This window comes from Pimephales promelas, chromosome 4, assembly GCF_988280905.1.
Source record: "Pimephales promelas chromosome 4, fPimPro1.hap1.1, whole genome shotgun sequence".
Taxonomy (NCBI): domain Eukaryota; kingdom Metazoa; phylum Chordata; class Actinopteri; order Cypriniformes; family Leuciscidae; genus Pimephales; species Pimephales promelas.
In genome coordinates, this window is record NC_142772.1 from 32040871 (window position 1) to 32054350 (window position 13480).

General features: G+C 38.9%; 1 long non-coding RNA gene across 1 annotated transcript in view; it reads left to right on the forward strand.

The window, feature by feature from the left end:
* Positions 1 to 13480, forward strand: part of LOC120469747 (uncharacterized) — a 114394-nt gene that overhangs the window by 62000 nt on the left and 38914 nt on the right. Inside the window, exon 3 of the long non-coding RNA XR_005620431.2 lies at positions 9120 to 9271. This is a non-coding gene — a long non-coding RNA (uncharacterized LOC120469747). The remainder of the gene's footprint in view (positions 1 to 9119; positions 9272 to 13480) is intronic.

The following is a 13480-nucleotide window of genomic DNA, read 5'->3' on the forward strand; positions in this document are numbered from 1 at the left end:
TAAATACAGAGAGAGAGAGAGAGAAGGAGTGAGGAGTAATTGCAATGACCCTGGAGAAAACAGAGGAGAGGAAGAGGAGTGAATGTAGAGGAGACAGAGAGAGAGGGAGGGAGGGTGGAACGTTCCAGAGAAAGAAGGAGAAGAGCGAGTACACAGTGCAACCAAGAGGGAAGAGAGGGAAGGAGAGTTTTTGCTATGTGAAATATAGTGTGGTACATTGGTTCACCTTTGACCTATGTGCTAATGACATTATGTGGCCATAGGTATTACACACACACAAAAAAAAAGATTTAAAAAAAAAATGGTAATGAAGCTGCTCTAAATTTGGGCAGTCTTAGGTGTAACTACTGTCCAGTAGTTTAGCATAGACAGAAACATAACCATGTAGAAAAATACTGTACCTCATCCCCACTATAATGTGGTGGATCTCGAATGTTGTAAGGCTAATATTCATCCAATGACCCTGGACAACTTGTTAGGATACACTGTGTCATAAACTCCCAAGTACTAGCCGATATTAAATCAACACCTGTGACCTGACTGACCCTGTCAGAAAGCTTAGGGGGCTTTTACACTGGGCTGGTTTGCTGCGGTCCGAGCCAGAGCGCGTTTGTTCCCGGTGCCCCCCGCAGCGTTGGTCTGCTTTCACACTCAACTTGATTCTTTCGAACCCTGGTGCGTTTGCGTGCATCTTACGTCATCACAAACGTGCACGGCGCATGATAGAAAGCAGAACTTGGGTAAATATTGTGTTTGTTTTTTTTTATTAATTTGCTGCTATTATGCGCAGTTGAGTGAACAATACAGGTTTACTGTGCGTGTGTCACATAAGGTGGACTTTTGCTTCTTGCAAACAGACTCTTTTGAGGAGACAGTGGATTTCCAAATGTGTTGCTCCGATTCCTTGTGCAATGCACAAATACACTGCAGGCTCACTCTCACTCGTATCCAAGGTAAATCATCAACACTATCCTCCCTTACAAGTGTTTTATTTAACTGAATACATCACAATAAGCTAATGTTGTTTTGATAAAATATGTTTTGTCAAAAATAAACTAATCAACTGTTATCCATTGCAAGCTAATGCAATGCACATATCAAAATAATGAATCCTTAACTATGAAATATGTATGATAAAATGTAAATGGCCTACTTTAAAAATGATACTTTATATGGAAAAATAATTTTCTTTTCAAGATGTTTCCAACTCTAACTTTGAACCAATTCTACACAATGGCCCATATAACCTATTTGACCAGGATTTGTTTCCAGGTATGACTAAAAAATGGGTTTTTGACTTTCATTTATATTTTGAATATATATATATATATATATATATATATATATATATATATAAATATATATATATATATGTGTGTGTGTGTGTGTGTGTGTGTGTGTGTGTGTGTAAATATGTTCGACTCACCTGAATGAAAGGCTCATTATTATGCGTGTCTTTGTCTCTCTCAGGTGAGAATCACCTAATTATACATGATGAGGGCTGGCTTGTTCACACCCATTCGCATATTGCCTTGGCAAAACAAAAAATGTTTTTCACAATATAACCCAATTCACAGTTTTATGTGAAGGATTAGGCAGGATGATTTTTAGATCATTGTGAAGAAAAAACTCTAGGCCACAACATCCATTAGTCAAAAGTAATATGGGCGCATATTTCATATGTGTTTTGTGGTCTTAATTCAGAAACTTTAATTTTTAGTTTTTTTCAATAACCACACAAACAATATTCTCTCAAAAATACAAACTTTTACATACATGTTGCTCACATATTATGGTAGCCCTGTGCTAAATGTAGTGTAATTTCACCTGTGCCATTAATATGTTTATAAGCAACTGAAAAAAGCACAAATGTCAGGGCATGTCAGAACATCTCAAGGACCCCAAATACACGTTGGGTTAAAACCAAAGTATGCAGCAAAGCATTTGTGAAGCCACAACACACACAACCTTGAGGCGGATGGGCTACAACAGCAGAAGACCCCACCGGGTACCACTCTTCCCCACTACAAATAGGAAAAAAATGCAACAATTTGCAAGAGCTCACCAAAATTGAACAGTTGAAGAATGGGAAAATGTTGTCTGGTCTGATGAGTCTCGATTTCTGTTGAGACATACAGATGGTAGAGTCAGAATTTTGGCGTAAACAGAATGAGAACATGGACCCATCATGCCTTATTACCACTGTGCAGGCTGGTGGTGGTGGTGTAATGGAGTGGATGTTTTCTTGGCACGCTTTAGGCCCCTTAGTGCCAATTGGGCATCGTTTAAATGCCACGGCCTACCTGAGCATTGTTTCTGACCATGTCCATCCCTTTATGGCCACCATGTACCCATCCTCTTATAGCTATTTCCAACAGGATAATGCACCATGTCATAAAGCTCAAATCATTTCAAATTAGTTTCTTGAACATGACAATGAGTTCACTGTACTAAAATACCCCCCACAGTCACCAGATCTCAACCCAATAGAGCATATTTGGGATGTGGTGGAATGGGAGATTCGTGCCCTGGAAATGCATCCCACAAATCTCCATCAACTGCAAGATGCGATCCTATCAATATGGACCAACATTTCTAAAGAATGCTTTCAGCACCTTGTTAAATCAATGCCACATAGAATTAAGGCAGTTCTGAAGGCAAAAAGGGGTCAAACACAGTATTAGTATGATGTTCCAAATAATCCTTTAGGTGAGTGTATGGTACATGACAATATTTCTTAAATATATACATGCATATGTGTGTATTTACATATACAAATAATTATACCCAGTACACACACATTTATTATGTAAACACAAACTTTTATTTTGAATGTGATTAATTGTGATTAATCGTTGCCCAACACTAGTAATAAGGTTGATATGCCAAGAGATCTGAGACCACTCCTCCTAAGGTCCATGGATTATTCGTTGTCCAGCACTTTTTATGTATTATAGGAGAATACCCAGAGCTGTTGTCTTGGCAAAGGGAGGTATATATGTATATATGTGTGTGTGTGTATATATATATATATATATATATATATATATATATATATATATATATATATATATAAAAGTTTGGTCACATTTACCAAAGGTGTCAATATTTGTGGGGTGTGAGGTGGACGTTGACTGAGTATGTAACTTCGCCACAAACAAAAAACAACAACAACATTTATCTTTGTTTATGAGTGTTACTAGTTTTGTGAACAGATTTTAACATACTTAACAGATTGTGATCTGTTCAAACATTAACAAAGTGTCACAAAAATAGAGACAGATTGTCTATCAGAACCACCTTCTTCATTGGGAATGCACATAGCACGTCTAGATTTAGGCACCAGTCTATGTGTATATGAGTGTATACGAGTGTGTGCCTGAAATCCAATGCTAATCTTAGTTCATCGTGTTCCATTGAGTTGCATGTATATGTGTCTGCTGGCTGGTTTGGCAGTCTCATGTCTGGTCAGCTGTCTGGACACTTGGCCTGCACACAGGCTTCAACACTGTGACACGTGGCTGTCAATGACTGCTTTATCTCACTGAGACAGCGTTGGGTGGTGACTACACGGGGGGTCTTATTGTGTGTGCGCGAGTGATTGGAAAGGGGGGATTAAACAGCTGTGGCCGAAAATGGATAGAGGGAGGTACCAGATTTAGCTTGGCAGATGGATGGACTGATGATGACCAGTTCTTTCTTTAAAGGGTTAGTTTTCCCCTAAAATGAAAACCCCTTAAACGAGCATTTCACCCATTGCAACATTAAACTTTATTGAAAGTGGATCATACATGTAGTCGAAATGTAAAAGAATGTTTTTTTAATCTCGTGCCCTCTTGACCGAGAAAAGAAAATAACCAAGGGATGCATTTGTATTAAAAAAGTCCCACAATGCACCGCATTGCACAGCTCCGCAAGCCACACCCACTAATCAGGCGAAACTATCACAACACCAACGTCGAAATTGCCATCGTTGAAATTCTCTGCAGCAGACGGACTCTGTGTCTGTAGGCCGTAGCACACAGCGAGAACACAGGCAAAAGCAATCCGCTCAGCTCCACCATGTCTGGGGTCCTCGACCGACAGGCAGCCGCCTCCTGTACCTTCATCAGCCTCAGCTGCTCTAAACTATACTGCGGCTCGTAAAGATAGCCACGAACATCGGATTCGAGCAGCAGACTTTCAAAATCCTCTTCTTCCATATCATGTTTAGTTTCTTCCGTCATTGTCATAACTTACAATGATCTCCACAGCGTTCGTTAGCTTAGCTTCCAAACAAGATGGTGGATATTGATTCAGTTTCTGCAAGTGAAGTCCCACCCACTGATCTGTAATAGGCCTGTAGGGTGAGTGGGTCCCACACCCTGGAATAATGAGGGGCTAATGTGTGTAGTCTCTACAGATTTTAATGAAATACGACTTCCTGCTTATCGTGACGCAAAATGACGATTTTTACGTCATGATAAGCAGGAAGTAAAACACTTAAATCCTTATTTCTCCCATCTCAGGGGAAAATAAGGGAATAAACCATGACCATTCAAAAATATGACTGGGTTTCTAAAGATACAAAGCTTAACACAAATGGGTGAAGTGACCCTTTAAGACTTTCGTTCATCTTCGGAACACAAATTAAGATATTTTATATTAAAAACACAACATGACAACATCAACATCATTTGAGGGCTGCAACCACTTTTTAAATTACAATATCCAGGCTGGACTACTCTTGTCAGTGATATAAGTATTTGAAATGAACATGATTTCTTAAAGTCTAGTGACATATCTGGGCCATTTTATGATTATTTGAAATACATTTCTTACATACAGCTCCGTTAAAGCACACGATACTCTTAAGAACAGAACAATTTGAATAGTGAAAGTTCAATGGAAGCAGAGATATCGTCTTTTAAAAATCAGGGAGTTTAATGCCTACACAAACGACTCGAATGGGACTACAACGGGTTTTATACGTAACTAACCCATACATTTGCATCAACCCTCCCTCTGGAATATGCAAAAAAGGGCATGACCATATTTCTGCGGCTCAATACATGTTATATTGCACCCCATAAACACAATCATGCAAAGAAAAAAAAGCAGTAAACCACCCCTTTAATCAGTTTATTGCTTCCTTCCTGAAAAATTGTGTTAATTTATCTTACAAAGGATCAGAAAATCGTATTATTATTTTTGATCATCATAAAGGCAAATGGTTAACTTTAATGGGAAGAGTTTGGAAGGAGCATGTTAATGTCATCCTGCCAATCATTCTTATAACAATCACACCTGCAGACTTCCTGCACCTAGACCACTGGTGAAACAAAATGTTTGTGACTGTTGGTTGTCTGAACTTTACAAAACACTTGTTCAAACACAGATGTTTGCTGATATCCAACAATGCCACAAGCAAGGAAGGAAGAGGACGTCTGGTGGAAAGACCAGCAAGGCTGGTAACCGGCATTTGTTGTCAGTGATATTCGGTTAGTTTTGTATGGTAGGGATTTATCTCAATAGAAAATACAAATAATAAGATTGGCTTGATATTGTCAGATACAGCCTCAACCTCAATTAAATTTAGATAATAAAGAGTGTTTCTATCTCAGGACCAGTTCCACTCTGTGACCTTCCTGGAGTAAATCCAAAAGCGTCCTTCACCTCCTCCTTTAGCTGTGGCTTCTTGAGCTGGGACTCGGGAGTGAGTTGCTGGGAAACCAGACATACACAGCCAAATTGCTCAGTTTTGCCAGATGTCTTGTGGAGTGAATCATGTAGCACTGGTGTCTGAACCAACCCCACCACCTCCCCCCCGCACATGCGGAGGCACGAACACTTTCACAAAACTACAGCTCGAACTTCATAACGGTTCTAAGGCCCTTTCATTGTCAGTCTTAGACTTGAGCTCCAACTCTTGCCAGAGGCTGTGGTGACACAATGGAGGCTCTGTTTTTAAACCAAAAAGCATAGGGCACAGAATAAGATCTGTCTCTCTCTTTACATACAAAGTATGGTTTTACAAAGTTTTTTTTCCTCTCATGAACACAAACCCACATAATCAATTACGTTTCCTCAGCTCCCCATAGGCCTTCAAAGTGGATCCCCTGAGTCAAGGATATTGTGTTTGTTATGCTTGTGACCTTGTCTGTTGTCAAAGAGCAACTTGTCCAACAGACCGATCTGTGAGTGTATGCATATATATGTGTGTGAGTGTTTAGGCTGCATTTATTTGATATAAAAAAACAGAATATTGTGCAATATTATTCAAATGTGATTTACTTCTTTAATCCAGTCTTCAGTGTCATATGATCCTTCAGAAACCATTTTTTATAAATGTTCAGTTACAGTAACAAAGTATTTTTCAAGTATATTTACTTTATCTGAGTAAACCTTTACTTCACTACATTCCAAAGCACAATATCGTACTTTTTACTCTATCGCTCCGAGAAGCGATAGCGGTGTTGGATTCGTGAATGAATGGATTCTTTCCAATGACCCTATTAAATCGTTTTGTAAATTGCATTGAATGATTCATTCGTGACTTGGACTGATCTGATTCGGATTTTGCTCTTGAGTCAGCAACACAGGGATTTAAATGATCTGGTCAGAGCAAGTCTGACTCAAAATGTTCACTAGTCTGACTCAAAATGAGCCAAGAACAGGAGATCCTATAGAATATTTGAGTGCTCTCACGACTGATGCAGAATTTTACAATCTATATTAGGCCTATTTCACAAAAATGGCTGCCAAGACCGGAAGTAGGGTAAACTCTTCCAGTGAAAGCACTAGGAGTTGCAGTCGGGCGACAAAATAATGCCGAGACTATTGCGTACCTTTTCAACTCAAAGTAGAAACAACTCTTATCACTTCATGGCTTTCCGTGTTTTACAGGGTTTCATGGAACAACTGGGGAGAAGTTAAAGGTTAGTTCACCCAAAAATGAAAATTAAGTCATTAATTACTCACCCCCATGCTGTACCAATCCTGTAAGACCTTCGTTTATCTTCGGAACACAAATGAAGATATTTTTGATTAAATTTGAGAGCTGGATCACTGCTCCATAGGCTGCCTAAGGGATTGAAACTTGACGGCCCAGAAAGTCAATGAAGAAAATGTTTAAATATTCCATGTGACAACAGTGGCACTATAAGTTTATCAAGCAACGAGAATAATTTTTGTGCGAAAAAGCAAACAAAAATAACGACTTTATTTGACTATTCCTTTTCTTCCTTGTAGGCCTGAAACGACTTCATAAGATTTCCACGACGCACGCGCGAGAATTGAACTGAAGTAGTTGAAGGAGATTGCAATTCTCATGCATGCGTTGTAGAAATCTGTTCAAGTCTCGTTAGGGTTAGGGTGAATGGAATGAATGAAACTTTTTTTATTTAGGCAAACAACAAGAATTTGTAACCTTTGTCCAATTTTGATCTTTTCACAGCTCCCTGAAAACTATCAACAAAACGGACATCTGCTATTCTTACTTTTGTCAGATATATCAGGGGTTGGCAAGGTCCTGGAGAGGCGCTGTCCTGCAGAGTTTGGCTTCAACACTGAAAAAAACCCTATCCTGCCCATAGCCTTAGTAATCCTTGATTAGCTTCTTCAGGTGTGTTTGAGTAGGGTTGGAACTAAATTCTGCATTCTGCTCTCTAGGACTGAACTTGCCTACCCTTGGATATATTAATGACTGAGAGAGAAAACCATAGACAGTAAAAGAAAACAAGCTGTTCACAGTCCATTTTGAGAATAAATGGCGATCATAGCTGGCAGCGGCGTGACCGGAAGTCTCGCTACCCTACTTCCGGTCTCGGTCGCCATTTTGTGAAATTGGCCTATTGTAAAAGGAAATCATATTTAGGTCATGACTGTCGGGTCTTTTTATTTATTTATTTTTACGTAAAGTGCGAGTTGTTTAACCCCATTGTATGAAATGCTTGAAAGTGGATATTTTTTGTGTGTAATACAAATACATTGGTGTATAATAGTGTAGGTTTTAGGTTTAAACTAAACATAATTTTAAAACATGAAAATGAATGCCAGCTCATTTGAATGAATGTACCCTCTGCTGCCATAGCAGTTTCAAATGATGTAAAAACTAGTATGTTTGCATGCCATTTTTCTTAAAATTTAACACATTTTACACAATCTGTTTCTATACTGTACATTTATGTGTCAACACACATTTACACACATTTTGTTCTTCCTCATTTTTTTATATACTAGCTATTGTATATCTTGTTATTTTGGAATTAAATTATCATTATCAATGATCAATGATCATTATCAATCATCAATTAGCATTACAATTATCAGTGTATGACAAGTTTTGGTAATTTTTGTGGTCATTTGTCTGTGCTTTTATACTTTTACTCGAATAAAATTAAAAAGGAGTACTTTTACTGGAAGAATATTATATGGTATCTGTACTTTTTAAGTACCTGATATGTGTACTTCTTGTCCACCACTGTCATTATCAAAGATGAAAACAGTTATGCTACTTAATATTATTGTGGAAACAAATTTTTTTAATAACTTTTATTTCAAATTTAATTTCTTTGTAGCACTATTAATGCCATTATTTGTCATTACTTTGATCAAAGTATGTTTCCTTCCTGATTACAAGTATTAGTATAAGCAAAAACATATATAAAGTTAAAATATATACAGTATTATATTAAAGGGATGGTTCACCCAAAAACGAAAATTCTTTCATCATTTACTCAGCCTCAAGTTGTTCCAAACCTCTATGTGTTTATTTGTTCTGCTGAACACAAAGAAAGATATTTGGAAGAATGTTTTAATCAAACAAATCTCATTCCCCATTGACTACCATAGTAGGAAAAAATACACACTATGGTAGTCAATGGGGAATGAGATCTGTTTGACTAAAACATTCTTCCAAATATCTTCCTTTGTGTTCAGCAGAACAAATAAACACATAGAGGTTTGGAACAACTTGAGGGTGAGTAAATACTGACAGAATTTTCATTTTTGGGTGAACTAACCCTTTAATCAGTAATATACTATACACTTTATAGTATATATACTATTTCATATACTATTTCACTAATGTACTTGTACTTCTTATAAATATTCATCTCTCCTGTTTTTCTTATGTCTAGGTGAGGTAACTTAGACTAGCAATTACCTTCCAGCAGAAGGCCTGAGAGGAGAGCTATTGATTGGACCAAGAGGTCAGAGGGGGTCGACAGCTGCAGGGGCAGCATGGACGGGTGAAACACAGCAAATGTGATGGAGGAGGGGTGGCCTTCAGGTGAGCTTACCCTCAACAATGTAAATGAATGGTTCCTTATTCAGACCTTCATGGATGAATGAGGAGGTGTGGTTATAACTAGGAAAAATTATTAATCAAGTCTCCCTGGTGAATTAGTAGTGGTCATAACAGAAGGCTTGCATATACTATGCACTGAAAAAGCTACTAATCAATACTGATAGCTATAAAGATGCATCTTACCACTACATATAACACTTCAGTAGAGTCTATATTAGATACTGGAAATGAAAAGCCTGTCACTGCGTTGCACTCTTAGCCATGTGAGTGCTGGGTTGCCCAGGTCATGTGGTGAAACGTGAGTAATGCATGGAGGGATGTCATCTCAACCTTCAGCCAGCCCTTCTCTACTCTTATTGGAATATTAATTCAGGGGATCTGGAAGGAAGGATGACGTCATGCATGAGCTAGCGCCGTCCTGTGTGTTTTGCCGTGGATTCAGCTGTCATGGCTAACAGAACCATTTCTGTGATTAACGGTCTTGCCGACCCCATCAAACACCCAACCGTGCTACTTCCTGCCCAATATTCTCCCCTCCTTCTCTCTCTCTCTCTCTCTCTCTCTCTCTCTCTCTCTCTTTTACTGTGTGTCCCAGCTGGCTGGCGTGTCTTTTTAGATAGGCAGAGTCTGTGTAGAGGTGTGTGTGTGTGTCTGTCTGTCTGTCTATCTGTCTGTGTGATTTGTATGGAAGAGAGTGGATGCTTGTGTGTTTGGAGAAAATGAGCATGTGTTTGTCAAGGAGCATGATAGAGAGCAAAACAGAAAGTGTGTGTGTGTATGTTTTTCCATAGTGTGCCTGAATGGTGTTCAAAGAAGGTGCTATTCATCTCTTGGGGTCTGCATGGTGAATCCTTATGTTTCTATAATCTTAGAAAATATGTCCTTGCCGAAGGCTGAACGGCACAATGGTGTGCTTACTATCAGCAGTCAAAACTCTACATGGGACAACAAAGTGCCTTCGTATTACAAAACTCTACATGGGACAACAAAGTGCCTTTGCCTTAATAGGATAAACCAACGCATTCTCATCCTTTAGCGTCACATAGAACGCTATATGACAAAACAGCGCTATACTACGCACATGGCACCCGTTATCGTTAATATAACACGCGCAGTGATGGTTGGGTTTAGGTGTGGGGTAGGGTAGGGTAGGGTAGTCTCATATTACGCTAAAGGATTTATGACGCCTTATATAGCGTTCTATGTGGCGCTAAAGGATGAGAATGGGCTGGATAAACTAACTTATGACTGACTCCCTTAAAGGGATAGTTTACTAAAAAAGTAAAACCATCATTTACTAACCATTGTGTCACATCAAATCTGCATGACTTTCTCCTGCAGAACACAAAAGATAATTTGAATAATTTGTATTGTCCATACAATGAAAGTCAGTGGGGTCATGCCATAAGTTAATTATGGTAACATTTTCATTTCTGTGTGTACTCTTTAAGAGTAAAACCCTAGTTGTAATAAACAAAGGGAATAATATTGTGTCCTAGAGCAAAATTTGATTTACAATAAAAGTTGTTGAGTTGTCTTTTGATAATCTTTAAATTTTTTTACAAGTTTTAGTTATTTCTGAAGATAAATTTAAGAAAACTTGCATTTTCAAAGTTAAACTGTGTTAAACTGTAAGGCTTCAAATCTATTAAAAGCTAAAAGCAAAATACAAATTGAATACAAAGCTTTATCACATCAGAGTGAAACTACAGCCCTCATGGCAGCATTTTCACAAAAAATACTACAACATCATAGTATCTCTTCCACCGGCCCAAAAAGCCATTAAGAAAGCTGTCAGAAAAGTGGACTACTGCCCCCTAAAGATAGGAGTTTGAATTGTTACAGCATTCAGGTTATTGAAACTGGAATGATCACTCAAAGAAAAACTAGGATCTCTTAGGAATAAATGAACACTTCTAAAACCTGTTTATGAACCCTCCATACTGTATACATATGAAAACTACAGAGAAACAATAGTAGGTCCTCTTGAATCAGTGAGTGCGTGATGCGAAGAGAGCTGCAAACTGAATTTTCTCACAATAGAATTAGCATAATACTCATCAGAAAAGGGTAAAGTAGAAACAACTAAGCGAAAAAGAGAGTAAATGAGAAACTCAGTGACCCAAACATGACTGAGCTCAGACTGTCAGCATGTGTCATCTGTGCCGGGCTCATTCTGTGTGACTGCTACAACATAACTGGGGAGTAGATGTAAACAAAGGTGCTCATCAGCAGTAACCACTTAGCATGTATTCCACCATTATCATTATTCATCTCTGAGGCATATTGTTCATGTGTGGGAGATTTCAGAAGTGATTATCGTGGCTGAGTTTGTGCAGTCATTGGTAGACTATTAGTCTTAAACTCAAGCCGTATCCACCGCTGGTTTGGTATCAGATCTGCAATAGCTTTTGCTGGCAGCATGTTTTTCTTCAACGTGGGAACCGTCAGACCATAGAGAGTCTGCCGTTGGGTTTATAAGGTTCTTTCATTCAAGCGGCTTGAGCGCAATGCTCATTCCTCTTTTCCTACAGTTGGCCCATCTCTATCTCTAGCTATCTCTTCTAGTGCCGCTGCATCCCTCGTTCCCTCCTCTCCCTCTCAGCCTGTTTTTGCGCGCTCCGTTCGTTATCTAACCAAACCCAACGGATTCTGCTCAGTGCTGCTAAGAGAAAATCAGTTTGCTTTTTTCCTTCTCCTCTTTTTCTTGTCTAGGTCCCCACTGCCTCGCTCCGCTGCTCACCAGTTCTCCACCCTCCCTTCCTCCCTCCCCCTCTCCCTGCTTTTGCTGGCTCTGCTTTCATTCTAACCTCCCCCTCCTCTTCCCTCAAGGGAATAAAGGTCATTGCGCAAATGATTACTCAGACCTCGGTAGCCATGGAAACGCGGTCATGTGACAGGGACAGGCATGCATCGAGCACAACAAAGGAGCCGATTAGTAAGCCAGCGATGGAAAGCTAGCGCCTTCCTTTGTGTGCCTGCGTTCTCAGTATTTCGCTCTATCTCTCCCTTTCTCTTCCTACGTGTTCGACTTGCTGGGGGAGGGAGGGAGGGAAGGAGCGGGCAAAAGAAAGCCTAGCATGCTGCTTCTACAAGCGCTTTGTTTAAACTAGCGGTTTGTCTTTGGGTTTGTTCATTAGAGATTAATGCTGACATTTCAGTGCGTTTGCACATGTTTAATGCATCCGTTAGACAAAAGGAGTGTGTCCTAAATTTTCGACCCAATTGAGAAAGCCGCTTCATTGAGAATTCGGTGAATTCATTGTTGAAGGTGATGTTATTGATACACTAATGATCATATAACTACCTTTAATCATAGTCCCTTGGAAGGTCAGTTGACTCGGCGGCCATATTTAAAGTGCCTCCGGGTAGCTATTTTGGGCATTCAAGACCAACTGCTATCTGTTTGATAGGGGAAATAACTGTTGCCAAACTCACATTTAAATATTGATTGAGTCTTTTATTTAGAAAATATTACAAGAGCTGCCCTGAGGTTGCCATATTGCGTGTTGCAGTTTCTCCCATTTGTACCAATACAATATCACTGTCTGGGTACTATCTAAAAGTTTTTGTTATTTCCTCCCTAGTTATAAATTCTATGTAGCGAAATAAATTAAAAATGAAATGAAATGAGTTTAAAGACACGTTTGTTTTACATTACGTTTTATCGAATTAAGCCAAAGTCATACATAAAGTGAATTCTGTTAAAGGAACATGCCAACTTTTGGGGGCTTTAGCTTATTCACCGTGTCCCCCAGAGTTAGATAAGTCCATACATACCCTTTTTATCTCCGTGCGTGTTGTAACTCTTTCTGACGCACCTGCCACTAGCCTAGCTTAGCAGAAAGACTGGAAGTAAATGGCTCCATCTAGAATATTGCTCCCAATAAGTGCCAAATAACACCAACATTTTCCATTTTCACAGTGTACACAAAACAAGGTCATATGAGACGGGCTTCTTTTAACCGTAGACATACTATAGACCATTTTGCAAGATGTAAACAACACTGGTCCAGAAGCACTTCCTGTTTCAGTTTTTTAACACTACATAAAAAGCTGGGATAAAATACAACCAACAGAACATATAAAACTGAATCGAAAAGTTAAACAAATATCTTTAAGATGTTTTCTTTACATGTGAAATAATGAAACAAAGAAAACAGTTACAAACTGAAACAGGAAGTGTTTCTG